This window comes from Diachasmimorpha longicaudata, unplaced genomic scaffold, assembly GCF_034640455.1.
Source record: "Diachasmimorpha longicaudata isolate KC_UGA_2023 unplaced genomic scaffold, iyDiaLong2 ctg00000159.1, whole genome shotgun sequence".
In the NCBI taxonomy this organism is placed as follows: Eukaryota; Metazoa; Arthropoda; class Insecta; order Hymenoptera; family Braconidae; genus Diachasmimorpha; species Diachasmimorpha longicaudata.
The window spans coordinates 37,897-45,000 of NW_026973963.1; the positions used below are offsets into that span (position 1 = coordinate 37,897).

At 58.8% G+C, this 7,104-nt stretch overlaps 1 pseudogene; it reads right to left on the minus strand.

The window, feature by feature from the left end:
* Positions 1-7,008: 7,008 nt before the first annotated feature.
* The window catches only part of LOC135172099 (large subunit ribosomal RNA), a 2,829-nt pseudogene continuing 2,733 nt past the window's right edge, over positions 7,009-7,104 (minus strand).

Here is a 7,104-nt window from a genome sequence, read left to right on the forward strand (position 1 = left end):
ACCTATTGGAACGGGGGGTACCGGTGAGCCTCCGGTCGCGACGCGATGGCTATCGATCCTACTTAGACTAACTTGGCACTCGCGAACCCTACCTAATAAATGAGTGGACTCACCGGTTGATGATCTTGAAGATCCCGGCGTTGGCTGGCTCGGATGCGCAGTCACTCCTTCGTCCTCTGCGACGTCCTCGTGGACAGCACGAAGGCTGGAACCTTTCCCTCGTCGGGAGGGCAGTACCCCGGCGCACGGCGGGCGACTACGAACCCTTGAGGGCACCACCCTCCTTGGGTCCCTCGATGTAGTCGCTGCTGGTGTTGTTCCTCTGGCATGCTGGGAAGCGATGCGCAGACTTCGCCGCACGACGGACGCATCATTGTGCCCCCCCGGAGATCCGATTGGGGGCAGCTTAGACTCCGGAATTGTTTTCAATAGATGCTCTGCCATGGTTAGAAGTGGACGAGACGGTCGCCGGCCGTGCCGAAAGGCAATAGCTGAAAGGCTGAAAAGTAAAAGAAAAAGAATGAATAAGAGGATTAAGTGTTAGATGGGGCGGTTCCCCGCGGCACCGAGCTGGGTAGCTCGGGACGCTGAGCACCGTCCCTGGGAGGGGGCCTTCCGGTTCCCGCCGAGCTGGGGAGCTCGGATCGGGGCCCGGTGGAGGCGCTGAAGGAGTGCTCCGCCCCGACTCCCCTCGAAAGAGGAGCAGAGAGGGAGCAGACCCACAGAAAGGGGGAACCCACCGATCCCACCCGACGACCCACCCCGCGAACCGTCCCTTTCCCGAGGGATACCCACCCACTCCCCCTGAGACCCAGCCCCACGTGTGGCGTCGCGTTTTCGCCGGCCTCCACCGTTGCGGGAGGTTCCAACTACTAGCGCGTGGCTGGAACTAGTTGCGAGAACCGCAATGTCCATGCCCTTCGCACTGCGAAGCAGCCAGTCCCCCCTCCCCCGCACCACCCCGCGAACCGACCCTTTTCCGAGGGATACCCACCCACTCCCCCTGGCCCAACCCCCACGTGTGGCGTCGCGTTTTCGCCGGCCTCCACCGTTGCGGGAGGTTCCGACTACTAACGCGTGGCTGGAACCACTTGCGAGAACCGCAGTGTCCATGCCCTTCGCACTGCGAAGCAGCCTGTCCCCCCGAACCCCCACCCGCGCGTGGAATTCCCCGTCCACCAACCGATTCCGCCCTCCACCCCGTGGGACCACCCCTCCACCAGCCGATTTCGCCCTCGCGCGCGTCTCCCTAAGTCCGGCCCACCCACCGTGACCAAATCCGCGACCCTCCCCCTCCGAACCCCCCAGTAAGTAGGTCTCGCGCCCCTCCACCCGTCGATTTCGCCCTCCACCACGTGGACCCACCCCTCCACCACGTGGAACCACCCCTCCACCGGGCGATTTCGCCCTCCCTCGCGACCCAATTCGCGACCCCCACCCTCCGAAACCCCCCATGGGTACAGGGACTCACCCTGCACCCGCAACCCCCCTAGGTGTAATTATTGAGACCCCCCAAAAGGGGGATCCCAATCCTTACACCAAGTTCGACTCAGGGACCGCGGGGTCGTCACACCCCGTGTGTAAGGGCGGTTTTATCCGCCATTACACCCCCTGCGGGAAGTAGGTAGGGACACTCAATGCGGTATTTTGAAAACAACCTTGCCAGGTTATGGTTTTCGGAAACCTCGCATGGCCTATTAATCTACTCTATTTACATAATAACAAACACTTAGGCCATTACCCACTGCCAAGGGGGGGGTTGGAAAAATCCATACTGTCGGCCGGTTCAGATGGCCGAAGGACACTTTGCAACCATGACGGCGCCAGGTCACAAGTGACTGACGCAGGCATGGCTCCCGCGGGGAACCTCGGGGCGGTGGTCCTTGGTGTCAGCCTGACACCCAGAATGTGAAAAGTGGATAAGGGTTTTTGGGATTAAAAGATATAAAAGAAATAGAATAGAAGAAGAAGAAGAGGAAGAAAAGAGAAGAGAAGAAAGAGAAGAGGTGAATCTAATTCTCATTCATATCTCCAACCGGGACAGGGTTACCCGGAGAAGGTTACCGGGTTCCTGTCCCACGACTCTCGTCTCCGACAACGAGAGCTGGTTGGTCCCATTCATTCGTTCACTCATCGTCGCCGCGACTTCTTATTTCCGCGTACGCTTCCACGCATTTCAGCCACATACATTCCCTGCAAAAATCCGCGAACACGGCGAATGACTCCCTGGACGACACTAGCGCTTGTGCCGCCTGGGGCCATGGGCGATTCCCGATTATTCCCGCGATGCACTCCCGCTGTGGTGCATATATCGGACAGTCCATAATAAAATGCTGGACTGTGTCTTCAGCCTGGTCGCACTCGCAGTTGCGTGACTGGGCAAGGCCCCGGTCGTGAAGATAGGACCGGAATTGCCCATGCCCTGTCAGGACCTGCGAGACCCAGTGGTCGCACTCGACCCACTTAGCTTCCAGGCGCGCCGCAGTATCGGGGAAGAACGCGAAGGTGTTCCTCCCTGTTGAAGCCCGCTCGAACCTACTCCGCCAGAGATTTCGGATCTCTGTTTTTATTTCCTCAACGGCCTCGATCGGGCGGCCGTTGTTACCAACGCGCGGATTCGCGGGGTCTATGTCAACATCTCCTATTCTGACCGGAATGCCTTTCTTGGCTTGGTAGCGCGCTGCTCTTTCCCTCAATAATAGGTCCACAGGAAGCACCCCCGCCGCTGCGCAGAGTGCTTCGTGTGAAGCCGTCCTATACGCGCCAGTCACTGTCAGCAGCGCGCTCCTCTGCGCGGTACGGAGTTTCTTCATGTCGTACGGTGTGCACCGGTCCACCCACCCGTGGGCTGCATACGACGCGACAGCCTGAAAAACGCCCTGAAATACTAACTTAACCGATCGGTATCGGAGTCCCCAATGCTTGTGCATTAGGGCCGATAGCCGAGTGAAGAGGACCCTGGCTTTTTCCTGGATGTATCGTGTATGGGTCCGGACCCGCATGTTCCTATTAAAATGTACCCCGAGGTACCTGACGCTATCCTTAAACTGAACCTTCTCCCCGGAGAGCCTAATCTCGGGTGGGCGGATATCCAGCACCGGTTTCACGCGTCGGCGTGTCCTTCGCGCCCGATCCCACCTGTACCGCACCAGCGGCGCTCTCTTCTGCGAGTTGCATGACAGGACAATTGCCTCTGTCTTGCTCCTCGACAGTTCGAGCTTCGCTGACGCGCACCACGACGCGATGTGTTCGGCGACGGCTCGGCCTATCCTCTCTATTTCCTTACGCGAGTCGGCCGATACGACCGCGATAAGGTCGTCCGCGTAGGCGACTTCGATGTCACCAAAATTCTGCTCGATGCTCTTGAGGAGGGCATCGAACATGAGATTCCAGCAAGCGGGGCCGAGGACTGATCCTTGCGGACAGCCCCGGGTGGCCGGCTTGGAAACCTCTTGGTCGCTCCAGGCGATCTTGACAGTCCGATTGTCGAAGTAGCTCCGGAGCACTTCAAAGACATTCTTCGGGCAGTCTCGATCCGCCAAAGACTGGAGGACTAGGGGCCACCACACGTTGTCAAAGGCTCCTGAGATATCGAATAGGAGTCCAATGACGTACCTCTTGTCGTTACCGCGCTCGACTAATTCACGCAACTCTACTATCGCGTCTTCCGTGGATCGTCCAGGCAGGAAGCCATATTGACGTCCTGATATTTTGTCCTCAGTAAGGACTTTCGCCGTAAGGATCCCGTGCAGGACCCTTTCGAAAAATTTCCCGACAACCGACAAGAGGCAAATGGGACGGTAGGATTTGGGGTCGGACACATCCTTGTGAACTCCTTTGAGGAGAGCACGAAGTGTGCCGACTTTCCAAACGGTGGGGAAAACGCCGTGCTTAAGGCAGGCGTTGAAGAGTCGCGTGAAGATGTGAGGCATCCTCATGACCGCGACTTTCAGGACCCTAACTTCAACTAAATCGCATCCTGGGGCTTTGTCATTCTTAAGGGTCTTGACGAGACCCTTAAGTTGGTCGTCCGTCAAGTCTCGTGCGTCCTCTGTCTGGACCGTTAAGTTCCTCACGCGTTCACGGATGTCAGTCTGTTCGGGTGTGTCTTCGTTGGGGTCATCGTCAGGTACGTGTGTGTCCAACAGTACCTCAGCAGTCTCACGCATTGTAAGTGTCGTGCCATTCGCGGTTCTAAGTGTGCTGAGTACCGTGCCTACACGTAATTTATCAGCCGCGTATTTATAATGGAAGCCCCAGGGATTCGCATTACTTTCGGTCGTTATGTAACCGCGCCAGCTATTTTCTTTAGTTGTCCTAAGTAGCCTGGTATACGACCGCAGGACTACACGATACCTATTCTGTTTAATTTTCCGCGCGTCAGGGTTAGTCTCCCTTCGGTAGCCGTTTCGGAGACGACTGACCAGTTTGCGTTTGCTGGTCAGCTCCTCGGTCCACCACGGATTCGCTCGACGATAATGTCTGCGGCGCGGCATCGAATCTTGGCAGGCTTTGGTGAGTACGTCACCCAGTACTTCTGCCATTCTCTCAACATCCGCTGTAGAATCCAGCGGATGGTCCACGAGTTTCTCACGGGCCTCCTCATCGAGGGTCGCCTCGAACTTTTCCCAGTCGGCCCGACGAACGTTGAACCGCATGGTAGAGCCCTCGCCGACTCCCGAGTTATTGACGCGCTTTGAGGAACTCCGGATCGCTAAACGAAAGAAAACCGACGTGTGGTCACCGGTGGACCACTCGTCCTCCAACCTCCATGCACGTATGAATTTATACATGCCAGGAGTGGCCAGTGTGACGTCGATGAACGACGTACCTGCGGCACTCCTGAAGGTTGGGCCCTGCCTAGCATCATTCGCGACGCGGAGACCGAAAGACTCGATGAGCTCACCCAGGAGGACACCACGGTCAGTGGTCCTGGGGCTCCAAAGGGAGTGTTGGGCGTTCGAATCGGCCGCCACCAGAACGCGGCGACCCCTGAGACAGCTGAGAACCTTTTCAAGCTGCCTCAGGTGGATTTCTATGTCGTCCGAGTATTGAAAATAACTGGAGACGACGAAGAAGGATCCACCGGGGACGCGGGCTTCAGCACAAACGCAATGTGCATTACTTAATTGGGACACGTAAGCAATCTCCACGATGGAGTTGCACGCAACGACGGCCGCCCACGGTCGTTCCGTTGAGCTCGCGGCAATACGCATTCCGACTCCTAGGCCGCGGATGGCCCAGGTGTTCGCCTCACGAATGGCATACGGCTCTTGGAGCAACAATATGTCCAGACGCTCTTTGCGAATTAACTGGAAGACCTCCCCGGTTACTGCAATTGAGCGGGACATGTTCAATTGCAGTATTCTAACGTCGCGTTGCGCGCCCGGTCCCTCGATCGCAGGGGTCCGGGGAGGATGACCTGTTGGAACGGGGGGTACCGGTGAGCCTCCGGTCGCGACGCGATGACTATCGATCCTACTTAATCTAACTTGGCACTCGCGAACCCTACCTAATAATTGAGTGGACTCACCGGTCGAAGTTCTTGAAGATCCAGGCGTTGGCTGGCTCGGCTGCGCAGTCAACTCCTCTTCCGCTGCGACGTCCTCGTGAACAGCACGAAGGCTGGAACCTTTCCCTCGTCGGGAGGGCAGTACCCCGGCGCACGGCGGGCGACTACGAACCCTTGAGGGCACCACCCTCCTTGGGTCCCTCGATGTAGTCGCTGTAGCTGGTCCTCTGGCATGCTGGGAAGCGATGCGCAGACTTCGCCGCACGACGGACGCATCATTGTGCCCCCCCGGAGATCCGATTGGGGGCAGTTTAGCCTCCGGAATGAATTTGCAAAGATGCTCTGCCATGGTTGAAGTTTGTTGACGAGACGGTCGCCGGCCGTGCCAAAAGGCAGGAGCTGAAAAGCTGAAAAGTAAAAACAAAAGTGAAAATAAGAGGATTAAGGATTAGAGGGGGCGGTTCCCCGCGGCACCGAGCTGGGTAGCTCGGGACGCTGGGCGCCGTCCCTGGGAGGGGGCCTTCCGGTTCCCGCCGAGCTGGGGAGCTCGGATCGGGGCCCGGTGGAGGCGCTGAAGGAGTGCTCCGCCTCGACTCCCCTCGAAAGAGGAGCAGAGAGGGAGCAGACCCACAGAAAGGGGGAACCCACCCATCCCACCCGACGACCCACCCCGCGAACCGTCCCTTTCCCGAGGGATACCCACCCACTCCCCCTGACCCAACCCCCACGTGTGGCGTCGCGTTTTCACCGGCCTCCACCGTTGCGGGAGGTTCCGACTACTAACGCGTGGCTGGAACAAGTTGCGAGAACCGCAATGTCCATGCCCTTCGCACTGCGAAGCAGCCAGTCCCCCCTCCCCCGCACCACCCCGCGAACCGTCCCTTTTCCGAGGGATACCCACCCAGTGACCAAACCCCCACGTGTGGCGTCGCGTTTTCGCCGGCCTCCACCGTTGCGGGAGGTTCCGACTACTAACGCGTGGCTGGAACTACTTGCGAGAACCGCAGCGTCCATGCCCTTCGCACTGCGAAGCAGCCAGTCCCCCCGGACCCCCACCCACGCGTGGAATTACCCGTCCACCAACCGATCCCGCCCTCCACCACGAGGAACCACCCCTCCACCAGCCGATTTCGCGCTCCCTCGCGTTTCCCGAAGTCCGGCCCACCCCACCGTGACCAAATCCGCGACCCTCCCCCTCCGAACCCACCAGTAAGTAGGTCTCGCGCCCCTCCACCCGCCGATTTCGCCCTCCGCCACGTGGACCCACCCCTCCACCACGTGGAACCACCCCTCCACCGGCCGATTTCGCCCTCCCTCGCGACCCAATTCGCGACCCCCCCCCTCCGAAACCCCCCATGGGTACAGGGACTCACCCTGCACCCGCAACCCCCCTAGGTGTAATTATTGAGACCCCCCAAAAGGGGGATCCCAATCCCTGCACCGAGTTCGACTCAGGGACCGCGGGGTCGTCACACCCCGTGTGTAAGGGCGGTTTTACCCGCCATTACACCCCCTGCGGGAAGTAGGTAGGGACAGCGAGAATCGTCGTTAATCCATTCATGCGCGTCACTAATTAGATGACGAGGCATTTG